Source organism: Anas platyrhynchos, chromosome 19, assembly GCF_047663525.1.
Source record: "Anas platyrhynchos isolate ZD024472 breed Pekin duck chromosome 19, IASCAAS_PekinDuck_T2T, whole genome shotgun sequence".
NCBI lineage: Eukaryota > Metazoa > Chordata > Aves > Anseriformes > Anatidae > Anas > Anas platyrhynchos.
Window position 1 is genome coordinate 8199319 of NC_092605.1, and position 7858 is coordinate 8207176.

The 7858-nt window shown below is 53.4% G+C and overlaps 1 long non-coding RNA gene across 1 annotated transcript; it reads right to left on the reverse strand.

Annotated features, from left to right (window-relative positions):
- Positions 1–2368: 2368 nt before the first annotated feature.
- On the reverse strand, positions 2369–7586 carry LOC119713119 (uncharacterized). The gene is made up of 3 exons (XR_011804105.1): positions 7434–7586; positions 4797–5212; positions 2369–4225 (listed from the first exon to the last, which is right to left on the reverse strand). It is a non-coding gene; the product is annotated as an uncharacterized lncRNA (long non-coding RNA).
- Between the last annotated feature and the right edge of the window lie 272 nt (positions 7587–7858).

Below are 7858 nucleotides of genomic sequence, written 5' to 3' on the forward strand. Positions count from 1 at the left end.
TTTCATGCAAGAAAACAGCTATTAAGCTTTCTGAGGCCTTCTGAAGAGAATTAAAAGGGAATTAAGTTGCTCACTTCAGCTTAGTCAGTACAAATAAACCCTCAGCTGTTGGATTAGCGAAGCAGGAGCAAGAGTGGTGGCTGCTGGAATTTTTTTTTTCTTTTGATTCTTGTCATTCGGGGGAACATAGTGTCAAACCAGCCTGGCTCTTCTCCAAGAAACCGCTGCCTTTGTGGCTGCGATGCTGCTGCTTTCATTCCTGGCAGAAATAAAGGAAGCAGCAGAAAACCAAACAAAACCCTCCCCGGTCCCAGTTCACACCGGTACCTTCTGTCCCCACAAGGGCCCATGCGGATCTCATTTGGAGGAGAAATCCTTTTCCAAACAATATTGGACAAGGAAATGTACCTGGCACATAAAGAAACCCTCACTCCCTGCGTGCGAGCAGCTCGCTCTGCACAATTGAACTCACGCTGCACCTGACAAAAGAGATGAGCCGAAGCAGGGAACGAACTGCCAAAGAGCAGCTGCTTGCAAATGGTCCCAGAAATAAAGATTAGATGGGCTTAATGAACACATCCTCTGTCAATGGCACCAAGGCACAATCAGAGAGGAGTGACCCCCTGGGCACCGAGCTGCTGCCCCGAGCCCGGTGTGGTTTTGTGCACTGAGATCCGAGGGTCTGCAGAGCCCGGCTGGAGCGGCCGAGCAGGCAGGGCTGGCACCAAGGTGGCCACAGGGGCTCGTCCCTTTGCTGGGGCAAGTCGAATAAAATCTCAGCAGCTTTGTTTCTGCACCCAGGGACTCCAAGTGCAAGCCAGCCTCCCCGTGCCTCAGTTTCCCTACATGAAAAAATACACTTTTCTCCAGCGCATTGATGGATATCAACTCGCAAATCTATCTATGCACACACAAATACACACACACACACGCAATTATAGTGGGATAAGTAAGAATCCCTGGCTAAGTTGCAGGATATATACCCCACCCTACACACATGCTTAGCAGGGTCACAGACTCGCAGTGTTTATGTACATTTGCAGAGTTAATCCAAGGCAGAAAGCAGGAAAACTGCTGTGCTGGGGCAGAGGGGGGGCTGCTGGGGTGTGCTGGATCCTGCCAGCCCCTGGGTGCCCGCAGTGCTGGAGCTGCAGGTTCACAACCACAGGCAGGATGTGTGCTCCCTCGATGCTTTTGTGGGGTACCTGTGGATACAGGCACAGCTGAACAAACATGACCACTACCTGCCATCATTAACGGGACAGATTTCTTATTTTGGTGCTTGTGGGGCTCTTTCATGGAGGTGTGAATGGCTGAGAGGTTGCTCCTCTCTGCCTCCACCATGCCAAGTGGCTTGGTTGTGGTGGGTGCTGTGAGCCACCCGGGCTCCTTGCCATGCCCAGGCATTTTGGGAATAAAAGTCCTGGTGTGCAAGTGTCCGTGTGTGAGAATACAACGACCTGGGGCAGAGGGGAGGTGTGATGGGGACAGAATTGGGACTTACCCACCTGCAGCATCCATCGCACCCCAGCTCCCCGAATCCCCTCCCCAAGGGGCTGTTGGACCCTTTGAAGGGGGCAACCACAAGTTCAAAGACTGCAAAAGCATTAAAAAACAGCACAAGTTAACACTCACAGCCCCTGGCATTTGTTCTGGATCAGGCAGCCCTCGCACTGCCGCCCTTCCCCTGCCTCGGAGCCCTTTTCTCTTCCTCCTCCTCACCTCCCATGCCTCCCATTCCCAGGAGCTCTAGAAAGCAACGAGCTCAAAGGGGAGCAGAACGGGAGGGAGCTGCGGAGCCTTGCTGGCCAGGGAGGTGACACACGTGGCATCTTTATGCACCGATAATGATCTGCACAGGCAGCACTCCCTGCCTGACCCTGATGGCAAATAAAACCTCTCGCTCCATTAGCACTTGCCACTTGAGCCAGCAGCCGATTTTCCTCTTACAGAGCCAGCAGGCAGGGGAGGGATGAGCAATTTTGACCCCAGAAGGGAGAAGCTTTGCGGAGTGAAAGGGCGAGGCACTGAAGGGCAGGGCGAGGGCTGTGGGCAACAGCCAGGAGTGGTGGCACCGTCACCCTGGGGACAGGGAGCTGTGGGTCCCAGCCAGGGGCTGTGACAGGAGTGTCACCAGCCACCCCCTGGGCTTTAGCAGGGATCCTTCCTTCCCTGCACCTGTGGGGTGCATCCCATGGCTGTGCCAAAGCTTTCTGCATCTCATTTTAGAAGCTTTTCTGCGTGCAAATAACTCTTCCCCCGCCACAGCACCACCTGGGGACAAGTCCCAGAGGTGTCACCTTCAGTGGCATGAGAAGGAAGCTGACCAAGCTGACCCAGCCCGGCTCCAGGGCTTGCCTCACTCCAAGCACCCCTGGTTGAAACACTTAAGCACCGACCCCAAAAATCAGTAGGAACCAACCTGCCAAAACTTGAGCCAAGACAACACCAGCAGGAAAACCTTCACATGTCCATGCCCAGGCTGCAAGGAGCAAGCAGAGCTGGCTGTGCCCAGGGCTTGCTGTCACCACGAGCCCTCGAAACAGGAGCATTTCGGGTCCTGAGTGCCAAGCTGAGTCTGGCACCTTCTCCGCAGCTGCTGCTGCCACCACGATGCCGAGCCTGGGTGCCTCTCCTGCTGATGCGATTTGGGCTGACAGTGTCTTTTTGATTAAATGCTGCAGCTTGCAGGGTGCCGTGCTGCCTGGCATGTAACGCTTACACCGTTACGGGGGGTGTTCATCGCCGCCTTCTCCTCCTCTGTGCTGCTCGCCTCTGGGCAGCGCTAAGGACTACGTGTGCTCCCTTCCCGGCTTTGATTGCACGCTCCATCGGGGCTTTTCCCTTCCTCAGCTGTGAGACAGGGGTAGCAGGGCCTCAGAGGATGCTCAGGCTTATTTGAGGGTGGCAATAAAGCAAGTTTGCTTTGTCCTAGCCTCCTGGGCTGCTTGCTGCAGGAGAAATGGATGAATCAGGGCTGGGGAGATCCTGGATATGGACCGCCATTTGTATCATATTTAAGATTTGTATCATATTTAAGATAGAAAAAAATAGCAATCCTTTCATTTTAAGCAGCTGCCAGGTGGCCCAGCCCGTCCACGGGACAGAGGCAGCTCCGGACCTGGGAGTGGGCACAGCACCGAGCTGCAGTCCCAGCAATGAGCCACATCTAATAAAATAATTGAACGTGATCGCCTGCCCTACTGGGATTGTGGCCAATATCCATCGCAGGAACCTCATCTGCGAGGAGATTGTTCATGAAAGGGGGAGAGGGGAAATAAAAGCCAGTGCCAGGCCCAGTTCTGCCAGGAGCCAGGCTGGGTGCAGCTGCAGGACCTGCCCCTGGAGCTGGGGGGGCTGGCAGCACTTTGGTGGGGATCAGAGGGGCACGAGAGCCTGCCCAGGCATCCCAGGCTGCTGCTGAGCTGGGAGCACTGGTTGTTCTGGGATGGCAGAGGCCTGAAGGAGACAGCTTAGGCAATGCCTCAGCGCTGTCTGCACCCTGCAGGGAGCAGCATGGCCATGCCACGTGCCCATCCTTGGGATAGCCTGGGGATGGAGGGGACTGAATGTGCCCACCATCCCTTTTTAGCACCCCGTGCCATACCCACACATCCCCAAAAGCTGTAACTCTTGGCCCAGCCCCACCGCACCACACAGTGAAGGGAAAGGTGGCGGCTGTTGCGGGAAAACAATGAGAAAGCAGAAAGAATAATGCCAGTGATATAACTTTGCTAATAAAAGACATGACAGGGATAATAAATGCAATCCTTCCTCGGCTGCCCTCGCTGTTCCAGAAGCCATCCGTTACTCTAAAGCGCCGGATGAATTTTTTCTCCTTTTCAATAGCGAGCAGGCTCGGCTGCCCAGCACGTCGTTTGTTTCCAGCATGGTGCAAGTGTCTGGCTCTGCTGGCAGCAGCTCCCCGCTGCTGGGATCCTTACAAAGGTTTTTTTTTTTTTTTTTCCCCCTTTTTTTCTCCCTCTTGGAAACCTGCGTGTGAGCGCACAGGGCAGACAGACGGCTGCTCGGCGCTGAGCTAAATGACAAAGTGCTCCGACGGCTGCTGGGAGGGGATTTCGGAAGGTTCTGCATGTTCTCAAGTGGTGTCCTCTGCACTTGGCTCCAGCTGCTTTAGGTTTTGGTATTATGTATTAACTGCTCCTGGATACGATCGAGTTAACCAACGAGCCAGGACCCAGAGGCACAATCCAGCATCCCTAAACTGCACCGAAAAGAACTGTAAGGATTTTGCCCTAGGAGAAAAAAATAAAACATAGATCCTCTTGCTCCCGGCAGCAAGCTCTGCCCTGAGTAGCCCTGACAATCCAGCAGGGCCTTGTTCCCCTCCCCAGGAGGGGACAGCGGGATGGCTGCTCCTTCCAGCCCAGACCCAGGGCTGGAGGCACAAAGGGAGGCGCCCCCTTTGTGGGATGAGTTTTCTCTCTTATTTTCTACCTTTTATATTCCCCGCACAGACCGTGCGCCTGGCAGTATGCTAACACCGCCACCACATTGAAGTTGGAAGATGAGAGCAATCAAATCCATTTCCACAGGATACATTTAACTGGACAGGTTTTGCTTTAAACCTAAGTACCCTACCGGGGATTCATTACCCAAATCCATCCACTTCCCATTTGTTTTTAACAGGAGGGAAGATGAGCTCTGAATAATTAAAGGCAGCTCCTCTCTGCGCGCTGCCCGTGCCTGCTCGCCCCGCTGCAGGGCCCAAGCCCAGCACCATCTAGAGACCCCACAAAGCCCAAAATTTTGGGGAATTCCACATAAAAACCTACCCGGATCCTCTTTGCATGACTCATGCAAGATCCCAGCTGGGACATGAGTTGCCTCATTCACACATTAAACCAGGTACCCAGCAAAATCAGTGCTAAAAACTAAACAATCACCCTAAAAAGGGGAGCTGGGGAACAGGCACTGACGTTTTCCAGCTTCAAGCTCATCCAGATTCTGGTCTGCAGTCACATCGTCTGCCCAAGGCTGGGCTGCCCAGGCACGTCTGATGGCAATCGCTTCCCCTCGCAGGGGCAGCGGGGGAAGTGGTGACAAATCCCTCCAGTTAATTAAAAAGCCCCACTCCCAACAACACAGCCGAGCTTTTGAAGTAATTTATGATCGCTTATTCATTTTGTCCCAGCACAATCTCGGTGGAAATGTAAAATTCAGCTACTGTATGATTTTCTCTTCGCATTGACTGGAAGAAGAGAGAACGAATAGATTGTGTTAAATTAATTATCAGCATTGATTTCTTGTCTTTTTTATATTTTTATCCCAAGACAGAGCCTTCAGTAACTTTGAAGAATCTCAAGCACTCAGGCTTGGAAAATTGATCTAGTGGTTTCTGTGAAGCAGCGTTTCCAAGCTCCCCTTCCTCAAAATACACTCTAAATGTTAATTTGCATGCTCGAGAGGACCTGGGTGATTCGTCATCATACCTCCCTCCTCTCCCCTCTCCCAGATGTAGCTACTAGTTCCCTTCTTAATTGATTTTCATATTTAGATTCAGTTCCAGGGAAAGTAATTTGGAGACTGAATCGGGGACTGAATTAATAGCTGACAACAAACGGGAACTTTGATGGGACTTCATTAGGCCATCGGAGCACCCGAACTCGCGCTCTCTTCCTCCAGCAGTTTAATTTTCTTGATCCATTATAAATCATTATATTGAAAAATAGCTGCTAAATAGACTCCTCACTTCTTTTGCAGCGGGGCCTAAAGCTGCTAGATAAGGGGAAGGAATTGCTTGCAAATATTGATTTGAGCACCAGCCCTGGAGGGCCTCTTGGCATCAGCGAAGGGGTTGGCGGCCAGGTGGCAGCTCAGGTGTACGGGATCAGGGCAGCACCGAGCCCCAAAGCAGGGGCTATGAAGGCTCGTGCCGTGCCTTTCCTACTCGGATTCCCCATCCTGATGCGCTCACAGCACCGGGATGTGCCTGGGGACCCCAGGGCACGAGGGATGTTCGTGGTGGCCAAATCGCTGCAAGCTGCAGCTGGAGAAACCCTCCCATGGCCCTGGGCTGCTCAGCACCTGCTGGCACAGCATGGGAAGGAGTTGGCTGGCCTCTATCATCCCAGGGCCCTCATTAACACTGCTTAATTAACGCTCACAGGCACTCCAGGCAGTGTGGCAGTGCTCCAGCTGATGACATTTTCCTATCACCAGCATTTTCCTGCACTGGCCTGCCCAGGGAGCTTCAATCCCACCGCAGCTCTGGGTCCACTTATTGCACTTTTAGCACCTGAATGTGCACAAAACCCTTTTGCAGGGAAGAAATGTTTCTCTGCCAGTCCATTTCAAAGGAAGAAATGTTTCTCTGCCAGTCCATTTCATTTTAGGGCCGCTCCAACGCTGGCTGGAGGAGGCAACTTCTTCCTCTAACTGCTCTAAACACAGTTAATTCTTTTATAAATTAACTCGCACAGTGTCACACTACATTACCTCACCTTGGAATATTTTTATTCTGAACTTTGCATGGCTGATAAACGGAACGATGCTTGAATTTTCTCTGGGGATATTTTACCCACACCGCAACTTATTAAAATACAGCTGACTGCGGAAGAAACGGCGCTTCTCCAGCAGGGCCCAGGTTACCCAGCGAAACACAGATAATGAATAATGGTTTATGGCAAAACTGATAATTCAGCAGCTAGTACGTAGCCCGGCGGCTTCCTTTAATCACATGAAAGTGCTGGGCAAGGTGCCATGCCCCAGGGGCCCTTTGGGAAGCAGAGGTCCCAAGGAGGGGTGGCACCAGGTCACCTCGAGGGGTGGCACTGGGCACCTGAGGGAGCTTTGTTGGCCACAGAGTCCCTGCCCAGCTGCTGTGACTGACTGCAGCACTTTATCCCTGGCTGTGAAATGCCTTTATATTTTATTTTATTTATGGCAGGGGCCAGGAGCTAGAGCCATGCAGCTCTGTTTCGGGCTGTGTTTGCTGCCTCCCATGCACAGGGCAGGAGGGGGCATCTGGGGCTTTCAAGAGGGCAACAGCAGAGCTGCTGTATCTGTTTTGGGGCTGCAGCCCCCACCAAAAGCACCCCAAGCACCCAGCCGCAGAGCTCAGCCCCATACCTTGTTGCTGAACAACAGCAGGTCCCACCCCACCTCCCCATAACCCCAAATCCAAGCCTCCCACCCCAAAACCTATCCCCAAATCCCAGCAGCTGTGCACAACAGGGCCACCAGACAGCAGAGAAGAGCATCTCCTTGAGGGGGGGGGGAGAGCACCGTTGGCACCTGCCAGCCCCATCCCAGCCTGGCCACCAAACCAGCAAACAAACTGGGTTTGGCCACCGCATCCTCCCTGGGTCCCAAAATCCCCTAAAAGACAATTTCAGCAGCTGAAAAGAAAGAAGCAGCTTTCAGCCAGAGCCAAGAAGCAGGCACAACCCCTGGTGCCTCTGGCTACGTACCCAGGGACAGCAGGAAACGTGTGCCACCAGTACCTCTGGGTGCCAGGGGACACCGGTGGCTGCAGACCACAGTCCCCGGCAGCTCAGCATCACGGAGCAGGGCCAGGAGGAAGCCCCTGAGCAGCTCCTGGCTCTGCCTCCCCAGCACCATCACAGGAGATGTCAAACCCTGCTGCTCCCCAGCCCTCCCCTTTATAGCACCTGAGCCCCATTAACCCCCAGCTGCCCACCTGTGCGGGGAGAGCTGTCACCCCAGTGCTGTCCCCATCCCTTTCTTCCCTTTCCAGCCTTCCCCACTACCCAGGGCATTGCTGGGCTGTTTCCAGTGGCGGTGGGATCAAGCAGGTGGTAAATAGCTCGTTTTCCTAAACACTGCTAACCCAGAGGGTAAGCAGCAGGGGTACAAACAGGGCTGTTTGGGTGTT